This window comes from Podarcis bocagei (genome assembly GCF_964188305.1).
Source record: "Podarcis bocagei genome assembly, chromosome: 1".
Taxonomy (NCBI): Eukaryota; Metazoa; Chordata; class Lepidosauria; order Squamata; family Lacertidae; genus Podarcis; species Podarcis bocagei.
In genome coordinates, this window is record NC_138125.1 from 109,976,614 (window position 1) to 109,993,683 (window position 17,070).

General features: G+C 41.8%; 1 protein-coding gene across 4 annotated transcripts in view; it reads right to left on the bottom strand.

Moving 5' to 3' along the window:
* BAZ2B (bromodomain adjacent to zinc finger domain 2B) overlaps positions 1-16,492 on the bottom strand; it is a 188,031-nt gene extending 171,539 nt beyond the window's left edge. For 2 of the 4 annotated variants that reach the window (XM_081187193.1, XM_081187188.1), the window contains exon 1: positions 16,175-16,491. The gene's annotated coding sequence lies outside the window, so the exon portion shown is untranslated. Of the gene's footprint in view, positions 1-16,174 lie in introns of all 4 variants that reach the window. The other 2 variants (XM_081187187.1, XM_081187192.1) reach the window with 2 other exon arrangements.
* Between the last annotated feature and the right edge of the window lie 578 nt (positions 16,493-17,070).

The following is a 17,070-nucleotide window of genomic DNA, read 5'->3' on the forward strand; positions in this document are numbered from 1 at the left end:
AAGCCTGGAGATAATACTTGACTCCTTCAAGAAGTCTGCAGCAGCAAAAAAATAAGGGTGGGCACAGGTGTGGTTTCTTCCACAACAAGGCTTCACTGGTCCCTTTGCTCATTCACCCTTCCAGGAGGACTTTTCTTTTGCTTCAAAGGAGGTAATAATGAGGCTGTAAGGACCAGAAGAACAGGGCAAAATAAGCTGTGGCTGTTTCACTCTATTAGAATTGCAAGAGAGACTTGCACAGGGAGAGATTCAGGCTAGCACTAAGGCGGTCATTCTGTCAGGACAAGCAAGTTCGGCTTGCCATATGGAACAAACTCCCTCTCTTCCTGCCACACACTGTTCCAGGGGTTCTTCCCACCCCTTGCCATCCAATTTTGGGGGGTACACAGGGGATGGAGAGCAGGAGAAGCCTCACTGCAAACGTGTAAGTCCTTGTGCAGGGCTTCTGCTGATGGGACTCATTAGTTGAATCCCACCCATAATATCTATGTTTAAATCTGGCAACTGTACTGCCCCTACATTGGAGAATAGATGCCAACATTAATTCCAGGTTTTCCCCTTTTTTGAGAGGTGGACTGAGCAAGGAATGATTGAGGCATTGTTCAGATTGTCTCTGTACGCTAGCATCCTACACAAGCAGTCCAACCTGGGACTCAAGGCGATGATATACAGAAACAATAAGCTCTTGGTAGGCTGGCAAATGAGAAGTAATCTCTGAAATCTACACTGCTGTTGCTCCAGAAACATATTACTGAACAAATATTGCTGAACAAACATGCTGTACTTTCTAGCTGCAGTTCTCAAACTCATGAACTTTTGAAGATCAATAGGCAGCTGTTTGAAAGTTGACAGCAAATGTTTTTAAAGAACTTCTTGTGATTTCTTTTTAAAAGAGCTCATTTTATAGATTAAAAGAAAAACTGTCCTTTTATTTCATTCGTCAGGCTTGCAAATGTTGAGTGCTGTATCTCCTACCCGTTAGGAATAGATAATGCCCAGGTGTCAAGGCATTAGTGCTACTAAAAAAAGGACAGTGGTCGCTCGGGTTGCAAACGTGATCCGTGTGGAGGGCACATTCACAACCCGCAGTGCCGCATCTGCTCACATGCAGGTCACAATTCAGCGCTTCTGCACATGTGCAAAGCGTGATTTAGTGCTTTTGTGCATGCGCGAGTGCCGAAACCCAGAAGTAACCCGTTCTGGTACTTCCGGGTTCTGCGTGTCCGTAACCCGAAAACACGCAGCCTGCAGTGATCACAACCTGAGGTATGACTGTATATGCATTCAGAAATTTAAACCTTTACAGTGGTGCCTCGCAAGACAAAATTAATTCGTTTTTTCGTCTTGCGAGTTTTTTCGTCTTGCGATTTTTTTCGTCTTGCAAAGTACGTTGTTGGGAAAGTTTTGGAAAAGCTTCAAAAATCACCAAAGTCTTCAAAAACCTCAAAAAAGGGGGGTGCTTGGGAGGGAGAGGCGGGCGCGGGGCGTGGGGGGAGGCGGGGCGGAGGTTGCTGCCTGGCGGGGTTGGAAAGCGCGGAGATGCAGGTAGGGGGCGCCCCTCGCAGGGCGAGCGCCGGAGGGCCCGGGCAGGCGCTCTTGTCACCGCCAGGGTGCTGGGGGGGGGGGAGAAGGAAGGAGCCCCGTCCGAAGAGCCCCGGAGCCTGGCCTCCCTAACTGGGAGTTGTGGGGAGGGAAGTGTACACGCCTTGCTATTTTTCGCCGAAACAAAGCTCCCTCTCCCTCAGAACCCGCCTTCACGCGTTCTTGCCCCTACGGAGACGCACACCGCGTGCTATGAGTTGCTCCTCGAAGTCAAGTCGCAACTGTATTAACGGTTTTAAGAAAAAGGAAACAAACTTGCAAGACGTTTCCGTCTTGCGAAGCAAGCCCATAGGGAAAATCGTCTTGCAAAGCAACTCAAAAACGGAAAACCCTTTCGTCTTGCGAGTTTTCCGTCTTGCGAGGCATTCGTCTTGCGATGTACCACTGTACTCTGATCTTCCCATGCATGGCAGAATCAAGTGTAGCCAACATGGCTATGTGGAAATGTTGCACTGTGAGCCGCTCATAGTCATGCTGGCTGGGGCTAATGGGAGTTGGAGTCCAACAACATCTGGAGTGAACCATATTGGCTACCCTATCATTCAATACAATCGCCTAGAAATTTTAAAATCCATATAGCCCTTGATTCTACTCCTGCTGCTCTCAGAATATAGCTACATCCTCAGGTACAATCTTAAAACAGAATAACCATTATAATAAGACCATTATATATGAAACTCCAAAGGTATCTACAATGTAGTCCAAAAACAGCAGGAGACCCAAGTTTGGGAAACACTGATGTAGAGGCTTAAAGCTACACAAATCTATATCAGCAGAAGCCAACAGAATCTGGCCATTGATATTTTATTGGAAATCCCCATGAATGTTCAGTTCTGATGTCATTTTTTCATGTATTTCCTGACCACCGGTATAACTCTCAAAGCGTTCCAATGGGAGAAAACATCACAAGTTTAATTCTTAAGACTCATTAATGTACAATCCTATGCATGTGTTGGCCTCACTATTCAGTACGAGTAAGTATGTTTAGGATTGGCGCTTTGCTTTGCTTTCCTAATCTGAATTGCAAATGCAATATTTTTTCCCCTCTATACATTCTGATTAAGTATGCAAACAGCTTGTCCAGAGTCACTAATTTAAATATAGTATTAATAACACCCTACTTTGTAGCTTCTCTTCTTAGAGGGATGGCCAATGTTGTGTCCACCAGATATTCTTGGGACTACAGCTCCTATCATCCCTGACCATTAGCCATGCTGACTGACACATCCAATGACATGTGGATAGCACAGAATTGGCTATGTCTGCAGTTTAATACACACCAAGTGAAACTATTGAAAGACATGTACCTGCTCCTTGTATTGTAAATCAGCTGATCAGCAAAACAGGGGGAAATTCATAGCTTATACTTATTCCTTGTTTCTTTGTCCCATAAAAATTATTCTATGAATAATTTTAGCATAATGCTATCTGGTACATTATGTCATCCAGTAATGCAACAATTCCAGTGGTATATACAGTCATTAAACAAAACCTGTCCCTGTCTAGGATCTCCCCCTATTTAAGATTACTGACGTCTGAGAAAACTTACCAGTAATCAAATCTACACATATTAGAGCAGGACAATGTCCAACATGTTTAGTGTAAAGGCTGAGTAACAGAATGCAGCCTTCAGAACACAATGTATTAATATATCGAACATATTACATAGCTTCTATCATCTTTCAGGGAGAATCGGCCCATAGTTGGTCTCTGCTAGGAGGTATGTTTCAGCCCCTGTTTGAAAAGAAAAGGGCCGAGTGTGCTGGGAAATAGACATAAGAGAGGATTTATTAAGACTGGTTGGCATCTGTCTGTCTCAGGAGACAATGGAAGAGTGTGCCTTCGGGGGTGAAGCCAAACCGTTGGAGAGTTACAGTGCCTGCTATTAAGAACACATTGAAAATAATACAGCACAGCTGATTCACAGGACCTGGGAGCAATCTTCCTCCAGACTGTGCTGCAAGTTTTCCACCAGATCAAACCAGGACTGATCTGAGGGACTGACAAGCATTTGTGTATACACTGTCCCTCATTTGCTCTCACTTTCCAATATATTCAGCATACACCAAAGCAAAGCTATATGTGCACAGCTGAATTAGCTTAAAATTGACTTGCCTTTTCACCTGAATTGAAGACATTTACTGGAAAAGCAAAGAGAATAACAGGGATTCTCTCAAGCCTGCATGGTACTCAGAATACATTCCAGGAAATGTAGAATCCATGCTTTTGTACATCTCTAGAAATGCATATATCTGTTTAAGCCAGAGCGTGTTCCATGATGACATACATGATATGAAAGTAAATAAAAATTGACGTTCTCTAACTTAACTGGACCATAGACTACAAAGTTAAGGTCTACTCCTAAAAGTAGGATGGAGTGCACACTGTAGTAAAGTCCCAAACATTATGCTTGAAATTTTAGATCAGTGATACATGAAGATATTCTAGCAGATGTTTTTAGATTTAGAGATCATGTTAGTCAATCAATGAATTTTTTCCAAGAAATGATTCGTGGTAACTGGCACCTGCTATTCACATCTGGCAATTTAACTTTTGCAAACATAAGGTAAGCATTATTAGTAGGGATAACCCACCTTGAGTAAATAAATAATAATAAAAATGGCAGCTCCAAAGAGGGGAGCATTTAGAAACTAACCACACAATCACATACTGTATAGCACATGGTTTATGCTATCCCCAGTGTGAAGCTTCCTGCTGTGGTTCTGTGAATATCCTCTTAGAACAAGCAATATTTCGCATGTCACATTTTTAGCCCACTCAATCTGGAGGGTCCAGAAGCAGGCGGCTATTACACCTTGGCACTTGAAATAGGCAAGGACATGTTTTGGGGGCAAAACAGGTTTGAAGATCAGGTCGACTCTTTCAAGTTTTAAGCAGTGCCCACATTACTGAATTAAAACAAAGCTAGGTTGTTTTTTCTCAATTCAGATCAAAGTTGGTTTGAGGAGAAAGTACATCAGAGCGCATCCGTCTGTCTCGGGGGACCATGGAGGAGTGTGCCTTTGGGGGTGAGGTCAAGCTGTTGGACTGCTGATAACGTCATGTTACTTCCCAAACCAGCAGTGAAAGCACAGTGAATACAGAGCAAACAGGAGTGTGCGCACAGCCTTGGTTGTTGTTGTTGTTGTTTTACTCCCATCGCTTCCAAATTTGATCTGAGCTAAAGGGTGGGGAGAAAGGAGCCCTTCTTACATAGTCGCTCCATATATAGTAGGCACTGTATGTAACCTTGGGTTACATACGCTTCAGGTTACATACGCTTCAGGTTACAGACTCCGCTAACCCAGAAATAGTGCTTCAGGTTAAGAACTTTGCTTCAGGATGAGAACAGAAATTGTGCTCTGGCGGCGCTGCAGCAGCAGGAGGCCCCATTAGCTAAAGTGGTGCTTCAGGTTAAGAACAGTTTCAGGTTAAGTACGGACCTCCGGAACGAATTAAGTACTTAACCCGAGGTACCACTGTATATGTAAGACAACTTAATTTGAGAAAGAGTTAAAACATCCCACCTACCAGTGAGTTAAAAAAACAGAGGCCATGGATACTGTACTTTACAGCTCCAAAACAGTGTGAGTTCTGGTTACGGATCTCTGAACACTTGTGTTTTTTGGCTGTTCCTCTAACTGCAACAGTGAGTCAAAGGGCAGGGCTTAGTTTTGTCCCCTCCCCCCCCCAGGAGTGACTGGCAGCCACTTGTATGGGTAAAGCAGAAGAGAGAACTTCAGGTCATTATTGGTAATGTGACCCAGAATAGGAAATTGTGCAACATTATACAAAGCTGCTCTTGAAAACCAGACAAGGTTGCAAAATGCTTTTATGCATAATGAATATGTAAGTGCTCAGCTGGCAATTTAGGCTGCACATTCTACACCCACTCGTCTTAACAGTAGCTACCATTGGACTCGATAGGGCTTACTTCTGAGGCGACATGTTTAGGATTGCACTGAGAACGACTGACTGTCCTATAAAACACCTAAGCATATCAGCAAAAATGCACAGACACTTCCTGAGAACTGGAGTCCGTTGCTCAACTGGATTAAAACCTAACTTCCTCCTCTCCTGAAATGTGCTTCATGAAGTTTGAAGAGAATCTGCCGAGACATGAATTCCTGCAAAACTGAGAGAATGCACACTGCAACAAATACAGTTGTCAGATCAGAGCCAGCAATACTGGCCTATGTGGAACTCCACTTTCAACCAGCAGCAAATGATATTTATTGCTTTACTGCCGGCTCTTTATATAGATTCCTAAACACACTAAGCATACTTGGCAAGATAACTGTTGCTGGCATTGAATGTATTGTACGGGATTTTCATTCTACTGTGTACTATGTCAGATTACTGATGCTCCTACCCACCTCACTCTGGACCCAAGTCTATGAGATAAAAGGATATCACTTGTGCTCATTATTTCACAAAGAGATGCTCAGTATGAAAGGCCTTTTTTCCATGCTTCAAGAAAGTAGGTCCTTCCCCCAAAGTTACATCAAACTGTCAAATTAAAATATCCAAAATGTGCATTGTACTCTGCACTGAAAGGATGCTACCCTAAACATAATTACTAAGTAGTAAATCCTGCTGAAACAAATCAGACCCATGGTTTAAGTCCTGGCTGTAAATTTGCATCTGTAATCAAGACTTTCCCATTTACCATGGCAGGCTATTCCATAAGTGCCGCTTATCAGCTGACCTAGGAAGAACCAACAATTGCATAATCAGAATATCAGATAAACCGGAATGCTTTTTTTAGCTAGGGTCACACTTATGTAGGGAGTGGGTATGACACACGCAGTTAACTTGAGTAATGAGGAATTTCACCCAAAAGAGGTTAAAATAAAATGCACACAAGTACCATTTTGAATTCCTTAAAAGCAAATAAAACCCCAGGCTACAATATTCAAACTAATTATAAGGATACAACTAAAGTTCAACTAGTGTATTGGTTTAATCATGGAAGGCCTAGTAGGGGTGGGCAGAACGTAGACTGGGTCCAAGTGGTTGACCACTTGGTGATTTGCAGTAGATCAGCAAGGGTGTCTGCGGCAGCAGACAATGTGGTACAGTGGGAGTTCTCAGCTGTCCTTTGGTTGGTTGCATCACTGCTGCTTACCAGGAGGTAGGGGAAAAGGGGAGAGGCAGCAGTAATGTCAGCGCAGTGCAAACGTGCCGCTGTGCTTTTGCATTGCACCAACCTCTCCCCCTACCTCCTAGTAAGCAGCAGCAACGCACCAGAGCTCCTATGATCGCCACCACCCCACCCCACCGTCCATTGCTGGCTTTCTGACTTCCATTTTTTTTAAACACCACCAATAACAAAATGACATTTTCTACCTAAATTAGGCTGCGAATATGAATAAAGCTAATCAGGAGCAGACTTTGCAATGCATTAATTCCGGCACTGAAAACAAATTCTCAGGTTCAGAATGTATTCAGAGGTACCCTGTTCTTCAATTCTAATTGTAAGTCTTTTGCAGCAGGCTCTGACTGGTAGATTTAGGGTTCTAGTAGAAAGTGAAGTAGACCTGAGAAGCCTGAAATCTGCCTGTTCCTGCTCTTAGCTAGCACTTCTCTGCATTTCATTTACACATGTGCACATGCACACAAAACACAAGCAAAATCTGTGTGTGTGGCATAAGCGCTGCACTGTATTTTAAGAGCCGTGGAGTCAAGTGTGTAACCTTGACTAAATCCAGCAGATTCCTTGCTCTTAACCACATAAGCAATCAAAGGACTCAGAAGGTTGCAGAAACGTGTTTCCAATAAACAGGCCTTTTTGCATTTAAGATTTGTGTCACTACTGATCCATGCAGTTTGTTTCTTCAAAGCCTGCACTTTATCATTTTCTTCAGCATTTACTTAAAATTAAATATTTTAAAATGGAACCTCTTGTATGTTGCAAGCACAGCTGAAATGAAAGGCCTCCTTGACAGCAGTGACCAGATTTTAAATGCAAGTTGATCAATAAGTGGGGTGGGGGAGTTGAGCTCAAGACCGGGTTCCATGTGCGAGTCGAACCATCTATAATAGCTTGCAAATGACTGTGCGCTGCCTGTAACCAGCTGTTCTTAAATTATGAATATGCAACCAATTCATGTTAAAACCAAATCCCAGCACTATTTCTACAGAGAAATCCCAGTAGTTTTTCCTTGTTCTACATGTTAGCTCTGTTAAGGATACAAATAGCAGTAAGCTTCAGAACAAATAGGGCCAAACTATTGGCATTTCATGCACTAGGTCCATTATCACAGCAGGGGTTGTCAATCACTGAAACATTCCTATAACAGCTCGGGCAATATGACAATGATCTTCCAGGAGGAGGGAGGAGGGAATCAAAATCTCTGCAGCATACTCAAAGTCCCCTTGCCAGCCTAATGCTTTTTTCCCCTTTTTTCTTTTTTGGCATCAGCCAATCAGATTGTCAGCCCTGACCTAGTAGAAGACTTGCATCAAGCTTCAAACATTTAAAAACATCAATCATAAAAACAAAGACAGGACATTGAATTATGCAGTATTAACCTCCAGGGTTTGCATACAAAGACCTTAGATTTATTTATGTCCCAGCGCGTTAAGAGCTTCAGTACACCGTTCTTTGCACCAAACCGGCTGCCAATTTGATGAACCTCTCCGCCCTCAGCAGGAGTGCAGCGTCTTTGATTAATGAGTGCATGCTTGTGGAAAAGTGTAAGAACAGAAAAACAGGGTTAAAAACACACAATTATGTCTCTGCACATCCATTGGACCAATGCAATAATTATCTTCAAGCTGAATTTCCCGTTAGAGGAAAAGAATTAAGCACGTTTTGCTTACAGCACATATTTGTTCAAACACTGCAGCTGTAATAGCCTTTCTGAATATTTTCTTACAAATACAAATGTTATCCTTAGTAAATGCACACATATCTCAGTGCAACCGTTTCTCCACCACCAGCATAACAGCTTGTTTTTTGTTTTTTTTTAAAGCCATGCATTCTGAGTCTCCATTTATTCGAATCCCCATTTTCACATATTAAGGGGGAATGTGCTCCATTGTATATAGAGACAACCTCCTTATGAAACATTTAGAAAAGAAGCGTAGATGTAGAAGTTTTACTTTTAATGTTATACACCTCTATCTAGATATTCAGCAATCAAACCATTAAATTTCAATAGGTATATTTATCTCAACCTGCCTTCTAATCACCATTGAATGATGGTCACCCAAAATATGGCCATATGAAAAATCTCCAACTGAGTGGTAATCTTTTAAAGTTTACAGCCATCTATGAATGTTCCTTTTCTTCCATCTTAAAATTTTAAAGGAATATGGACACAGCAGATATAATTGCAGATCCATCACTACTCTGATCCTACCAAGACTAAGAGGCCCAGTGACTGCTAATAAGGAACTGTACTGAATCCATTTGGGTTATTTTCAATTATCTTCATGAGTAGAAATTACAGAAATTAACTTATGGCTTCTTGTATTACCTTTACTACATTATGATGCTAAAAGAAATAAAAGAAAGATCAATACTGACATGTTTATAGAGGTAGGTTTTGGAAAGGACTGTATATTAAAAGAAAGCTTCCTCTGTAACGAAATATGCCAGATTTTAAGCAGAACAAGATTGCAATCCTATGACTGCTGTACATCAACGCTTACCTAGAAGTAAGGGCCGTGAAAGTTAATAATAAGAAAACATGCATAGGACTGAACTGTAGATGTTTTAAAGCTGGAAGTGATTTCAGAGAACACTCCTTCCTAATAGTACCCCAGCAAATTAAAAAAACAGAATGTCAAATTTCAAAAAGGACGACTTCTGTTCACTTAAGGTTGCAATTCTAAACATATTTAATACACAGCAAGTTAAGCTTAGAGTAAGAATGCTTAGGACTGTCCTCCATTTACACTTGCTTAACTTTGTGCTGAATAGTAGCCCTATATTTTATAAAAAAAACAAAACAAAACAGTAGGCATCTGGTTACCCTGTTTTGTATCTATATGTAGGAAACTAATGGAAAGGGCCAATTAGACCAACATGGAAGGGCTGCTGAATGCACAGAAACAGATGGAGGAAAATATTATTCCATTTGTTCCACATTGTGCACAAACAGTCACACTTGCAACAATATGAACACAATAAGTAAGAATGGATAGGACAGTGTTATTTTAAAGGATAATTTGATCTCGATCTTACAACTGTATCAGTGAAAACTACAGGCCTAACATGTAAAACAAAAAACCTTGAGCACATCACAGAAATTTATTTTCCTTTTCAGGAAACTATTCATCTTAAATGCTATTTTACCGCCTACTCATACAAAACTGGCCTGGCTTGCACGTAACAGTAAGCCAAAGTTAAACAAACTATGGTTTACCAGGAAAAATCTGGCACAGGAAGCTCAAATCACGCCCTCTCCCTTTTCTCTTTCCCACTCCAGGAAAAAACAAAACAGAGCACTGGCTTATACTACGTGCAAACCAGAGCTCATAGATGGTTTCTCTTAAAACAACTCACAGGAGTTGTTTCCCAAGTAACATTAAGCCAGCACTCTGGTCTGTTTCCTCCTGGTGTGGCAAAGGGGAAATGGGAGTGGCAGACATAATCTGAGCAGCACGCACCAGCATGTTTGCTCCTTCCCAGTAAGCCATTAACTTCAGCTTCCCATTATATGCAAACCAAGCCACTGTGTAATTCTGTGGTGCTTTTAATTGTAATTTTTACCGAAAAATGGTTTATAAGTGCATGAACAGAAGTGGCAGTTAATATATTAACTATTACAAAAAGGTTTATTTTTAGATGAGCTAACCAGCTATTATGTCTTATGTTATTCGTGACATACAAATTCATGAAGCGTTCCATATTTTTTATTAAACAATCTAAGGCCTTTTAAGCTGTGGGGTGGGTATTGTTCTTGTTTGTTACTATGGTGTGTATTTTTGTGTTTTTATATGCTGCGATCCTCAGATGAAGGACAATATGGAAATTTAATAAAATTTTAAAGTATCAATTCAGCATACAGGGAGGCAGAAGATGATTAGAATGGAGTGGCTGAAACACATCCATGTCAGAACCCTAACGAAGAAGACCTTAAGAAAGAAAATAGTACATATGAATCAAAGCACCATCCCGAACTTTTATGAAAATAAAATTTAAGTAGAAAAGATCAATCTGACAGAGTTATCTATCCAGCAGGTGTGGCATACTACAGATTCCCGTGCATGTTACATCAATAATATACAAGAAGATACCTTATACTATCTCAGACTATTTGCCCAACTAGCCTAGCATTGCTTCTGATTGCCAGTGATTCAGCAGAGTCTCAGGGCCTTGCACATCATCTGCTCCTTGAGCCTTTCAACTGGAGACACCAGGAGTTGAGCATGGGACCTTCTGTGGTCCCATGAACCTTCTGTGGACCACTGAACTATGGTCCCTTGGAAACCAATCTCACAGAGCTCAATGCCATTTATGCCCCAATGAGTTTACTAAGCATTGTACAGAGGGAACTGGAAGGTCCTTATTTGAGCCTCACCTGGGTTACGAATTCATTAGATTACCTTAGGCAAGTCTTTATTCTCTTAGCCTCAAGCCTCCAACTGAAATATGGGGACTTGCTTCCCTTACATGCCTATTGTTAATTGTTACTGAGATAATGTAGAGTGGAGTGCTTCGAACACTTGAAACATGCTGTAAATGCTATGCATTTTGATGTTTATTATTATTACTATAGTTCACTCAACTCCCCCCCCAACTTATAAAAATAGCACATGAAACAGTTTTCTCAACTCTCTGTCTTGTAGAAATGTTCTCCCCTTGATTTCATCCAAGCACATACTCATATGCAGATCAATTTTCAACCAGCTTTCCAATGTGAATACATAATTCTGTCTTATTAACTTTGTCAGCAGTTTTCTTGCCGATTCTAGCACTTCTATTTATTTTATTATTTTATTTTATTTTAAAAGGTCACAGCCCACTGCCAAAAACTGTTCAACAGAAATGTGTCCCCATGGTAAGTAAAATTTGGGGCCTCAGCAACATTTTATAAACACTCAGTTCTGTTGCTTCTGCTCCTCACCACAAATCGACTTGAGTGGCTTCAAATGCACAACTTGCTTGAATAAAGTTAAACATCATTCAACCCCTATTCCAGTTTTGAAAACCAAAAATCTCTATAGATCGAGATCACACTGGATCAAGACACAGCCTACCACATGCAAGATCTATAAGTGTGTGCTGGGTTGTGATAATTACTTTTAAAGCTGGAATTCACCCTTGAAAATAAACAGCAGCACGAGAAGGGGCCTATTTTAACAACTAACTACTGGCTGAGAAGGAGCATGGCACTGATTCTAAGGATGCTTTGACCCTATTACGTTATTTGTCATAAATTTTATTTTTTTTATTTCTGAAATCTCCTGGGAACAAATCCTAGTCATTCTAGTTCTTGATCTAGGCTAATATTTAGAATCTAGATGCAATCAAACACCAGCACATCGTTTCACTCATTTAGGAAGATCAGAAAGAAAGCATGAACTTTCCTGCAACTGTGGTATTCTGCATCTTGTGTAGGAACACAAAAGTAGCAACAAAGACATTAACAATTGCAGTTCAAGCTGGGAGTGACTGTTCTGTTTCAATTCAATGACACCACTAATGGCTTCTTAGCAGCTCCATGAAATCAACCAGCTGTCAAGTCGATGCATCAGAAGGAACAGTTACGCACTCCCCTAAGAAAAAGCAACACATCAGGATGTTTGGCAAAACATCTGCTCCTTTACACTGCAGTTCTATAATAAACATGCAAACAAAGAAATGAAAAAAGGGTAAAGGCAACCAGAAATCCAAGGCTTTCATTACCCTTTTATTTGAATGTTTAATAAGTGTCTTGCAAGGAAAGGAAAGGGGGGGGAAGACTCGCAAACTATCAATTTGTGTGGCAGGTCTTATCTTACTATAAACCCATAGACAACTAGAAGGTATACTATTTTGTTTATGTATAAATATCCTTTTAACTCCAACTATGTTCCCCAACTATTATTCACATTTCTCTTTTTCTCTCTACCAGACACATATAGACAGAAACACAAACACACATACACGCAATATTAGCAAACACTGATTTTAACCATTTCACAATACAAACTATTATACTAAGCCTGAACTTTAAAAGTTAACATCACTTTCTTGAAATATACACATACAAGCAGTTCAGATATTTATTTGATTTCGATAATAGATAAATATTAGTATTATAACCCTGTGGTCCAAGAGAAATACTGTTCACAGATATATTTATCAATTGAACAAAAATTACAATAAAAAATATTCAGATTTCCAAAATCCTTAAACCCACCACCACCACTTAGATTCACAAAACCACATGCATGTATCTTATTTCAGATGCTATTATTTCAAAATCAGCAAGATGCAAGACATTTAAAAAAGCTTCTTCCTTGCCAGATTAGACTTACATTGTGTGAAATAATCTTAAATCTGAAACATACCTCTTAAATATTTAAGCTTCCCACCCCCACCACACACATCCAATATAGAAAACGCTTTCAGCTACACTATGGTTTTTGTGATATTTCATGCTATATTGATTATGCGGCATTGTGACTAAAATGTGCACACAGTTTACAATAGGTGTGGGTATCAAATGTACTTAACTACCATTTTCTTAAACTGCTTATCTTCTGTTGCTCACCGTTTATAATCTGCCAAATCTTCCAGGCCTTTGTTGCATGTATAATTTAAAGCCATCTGTTCTATGTGCTTTTAACTATTTCAACATTTTCTTCCATCTAAGATTCACATAACTGGCAGCCTTTCAATTCAGCAAGGCTTTCTAAAGTGACTCCTTTTTTAAAAAAAGAAAATCAAAATAACACACTGAGGTAAATTGTTTACTTTTGTAAACATGAAGGCACATTTCCTACTCAAGCATAAAAATATGCTAAACCTGTCATTCAGTTTTTAGTGTACTGAAGAAAGGAACATCTTGATGTTCTAAAAATGTTCATATTAGTTTCCATGCTAATTGTAGTCAATGGTGTGCCCCCCCCCCCACTATGAAGACAAAGGGAATGCAAATTAAACACAGGGAGTTTCATGTTGTTAGTGCAAGTGTAAATAGGTGGAAAGAAAAACAAAACAAATACAGGAGGCAGAATGGAAAAGTAGAATTCTGTTCAAATATCCAATTATTTATGCACTATTCAGAGTTTCATTAAGTTTTGCCCTGTGATCAAGATAACTTTTTTTTATAAAATCAAAAGAGTATCTGTTGAGGAGAGGTAAATTAAAAGCACAATACTTTTTGTTGCTTCTCTATTCAAAACTGGAGACAATAAGAGCTTATAGCCAGAGGTAATTTGATTTTTTTTTCTAGTTAGTAATTTGGAACTTAGCATACTAACTGCATTTTGAAAGCCCCAGACAACAGCATGTGGGACACTATCTACAGTGCAGGCAGTATCTACAGGTCCTGTTCCTCCAGAATTTTCTAAATTCACAAAGAGTGTGCAGGTTAAAATAAAATGAAAAAGACCTACAATTTTTGGAATTTATTTTGGGGTTGCAGGAAAGAGTTTGCTACTCTCTTTGCCATCAGCTATGCAGGCAAGGTTTCTAAAAGGAATGTCATCATCTCTTGCGTTTGGCAATGATAGAGAGTCACTTGCAAAGCAATTTAATATTTATCCATCAGTGAACTACCATATCATATGATACGTTTTTTAAAAAAAATAATAATAATAACATGACATGCCCTGGCAGTTAAAAGAATTTTTTTGCATGTGAACAAGTGAAAGGTCAAACTGTGAAAGAAATTAAAGCCTACAATATATATAAATCCAGATATTTCTCCACCTGTTAAGCAAAAATACACAGGCTAGTCCTCTCATGCCAATCCCTCCTGCACGTTTTAATAAGCTAAAATTAGACACTCCCTCTTCAATACAGCTTAAAACTTGTTCGACCAGAAACCTTTAGAGAAGCAACAAACACAAACACACACACACACACACACACCGGTTGGAGGTGGGGTCCCTTTAAAAACTTCACATGACGTCACCGTCTGTACCCTGTTAGATTCCCTAAACTTTGTGCCTTATCCAACAGGACGTGAAGGATTTCACCCTTTTCAAAGAGGGAGACACATACACATATACATACATACACAAGACTTGGAATCTTTTTTTTTTTAAAATGCCCAAGATGGCGAAAGGCTTGTTGTTTAGAGGGCAGAAAAATGGAGGATATTGTAATATACACAAAGGGATAAATTTCAACAACTCGGCCAAGGGCTGCAGCTGCTTCTCTGGCTTTATAAGGAAGCAACACACACAAAAGAGAAAAGGGGACGAGGAAGAGAGAGGGAGGGAAAAGAAAGCAGCAAAGCGCCGAGAGGAGCCCAGGCGAGGGTCCCCCCTTGGCTTCCTCGCCCTCCTTCCCTCCGCGCTTTTCCCAAATAAAAAAAGCGGAGTTTCGGGCAGTGGAACATTTTAAAAAATAAAAATAAAAACAGGGAGGCAAATCAGAGGGTGGAGAAATGAAAGGAGCGAGGCGGGGGGAGTTTGCTGTGGGATCCGAGAGGTGGGGAGGAGAAAGGCGAGAGGGGTCTCTTACTTTCCTGCTTTCACGCTCCCTCCCATCCACTATGGGGCAAACCCTCTCCCGGCTCCGAGCGACCGGCAGGGGGAGGCATAAGGGATGGGGCAAGTAAAGGAGCCAAGGGGAGGAGGAGGAGGAGGAGGGCGACCGCACTAGGGTCCAGGTCTCCTTGGCTGTCATGCCCAAGGCGACTGAAGGAAGCCAGGGAGAAAGATCCGAGAGGGAAGGGGTGGGGTGAGGAAAGGGCAGCCAAGGAAGACACAAAAGCGGTCCGATTTGTGAGGGAGGTCGCCTTGGGATAACCCCGAGACTTTCTGCCCAGCTATTGCGGGGGGGGGCGAGAAATAAAAAGTTGAAGGGCGCCGGAAAGAGAGGCGTAGTGCGGGAAGCGCCTGGCACGGGGATCTCTCGCGCGCCCGGCGGAGAGCTGCGATTTCCACCCAGCCCCGCACGCCTGTGCCAGCCCACCCGCCCCTCCTTGTCCCGAGTGCACAAGGTCAGTTTCACTTTCCAGACTTGGACCTCCTCCTCCTCCTCGCCGCCGTACTATTACGGACGCGCCGGGGCTAATAATAGTCATTAATACATTACGCACAGGCTTTAAAAAAAACCCCACACGTCCCTCCGATGCACGAACGCGTCAAGACCGGCAACAAAGAGATGTTTTGGGGAGCCGCCGCAAGACACTCCGAGGAGAGCCAGGATTCTCTCTCTCTCTCGCTCCCCCTCATACCCCCCCGCCCCATAGTCTCCCTTACATCCCCACTCTCTCTCCCCCCCCCTTTTCCCTCCCCACCCCACCACCCCCTCGGCTTGCAGTACTAGCAAGAGCAAGCCGACAACCATAATTCAGATTTCCACCTTAAAGCAATTTCTCTGCCTTCCACCCCCCCCCCCAGCCCGCACGCCGGCAACACCGCACACTCCGCTTCCCCGAAATCGATTCTAACTCACCTTTACAGTTTGGAAGAGAGATCTTGGGCCCCCCTGTACATGCACACACCTCTTTTTTGTGTGTGTGGGGTGGGGTGGAGTTCAGGAGGAGATGGATGCGCGTTATCTGGGTGATGGGGACGCTGTCTTCCCCCAAACAGCCTGAAGAAGGGAGTGAAGAAAGAGGCTAGGAGATCTAACTAGGAGGATTCATGATAGTGTAACCCTCTCTCTACGTGTGTGCGTGTGTGTGCGCGCGCGCGTGTGCCTCCTCTCTCCTTCTCTTTCTGTCTGTCTCTGCTTTAGTTCCTTAGAGCGGCAGCAGCTTGAAGCAGATTCTCTTCTCAAGGTTTATTCAGCTTCACTTCCAGGCGAAGCCTTCACCAACCAAAAGTGACGTCAACCAACTCGGCTCCTCTCTTTCTAACAATGAAAGTTGCTGTTAAAGAAGGGGGGGGGTGTAAAACAGAGAGAGAGAATGGTTTCTCTCATTTCAGCCTCAGTAAGAAATGACTGGTCAGATTCCTCCCCCCCCCCCGCGCACCACCAACGCTCCCCCCCTCAAAAGCAGAAACAAAACAAAAAAAGCTGCAAGGGAACCAAAGGCATGATTCTTACTTCTTCGAAGTTCACTTTCAGTACATTTAGTGAGCAAGTGTCCCCCCCTCAAGTTGTAAGAAAAGTTGAGCTTGGTTGCTTTGTTTTTGCTTTAAAACCAGGGGCTCCTGCAAGTGTGCATCGTTTGGGACTGGAAGGTAAATCCATTAGCTTAGCCCCGCTGTTAAATGATCACTTTAAAAAAAAAAGCCACACGTGAAGATTTCGGGAAAGGGCTTCCCATGTAAAAGGCAGGGAGGGACTGGGTTGACTCCCTTTGGTGTAGGGAGTGTGCAAGCCACCCCAGCTACACAGGATTC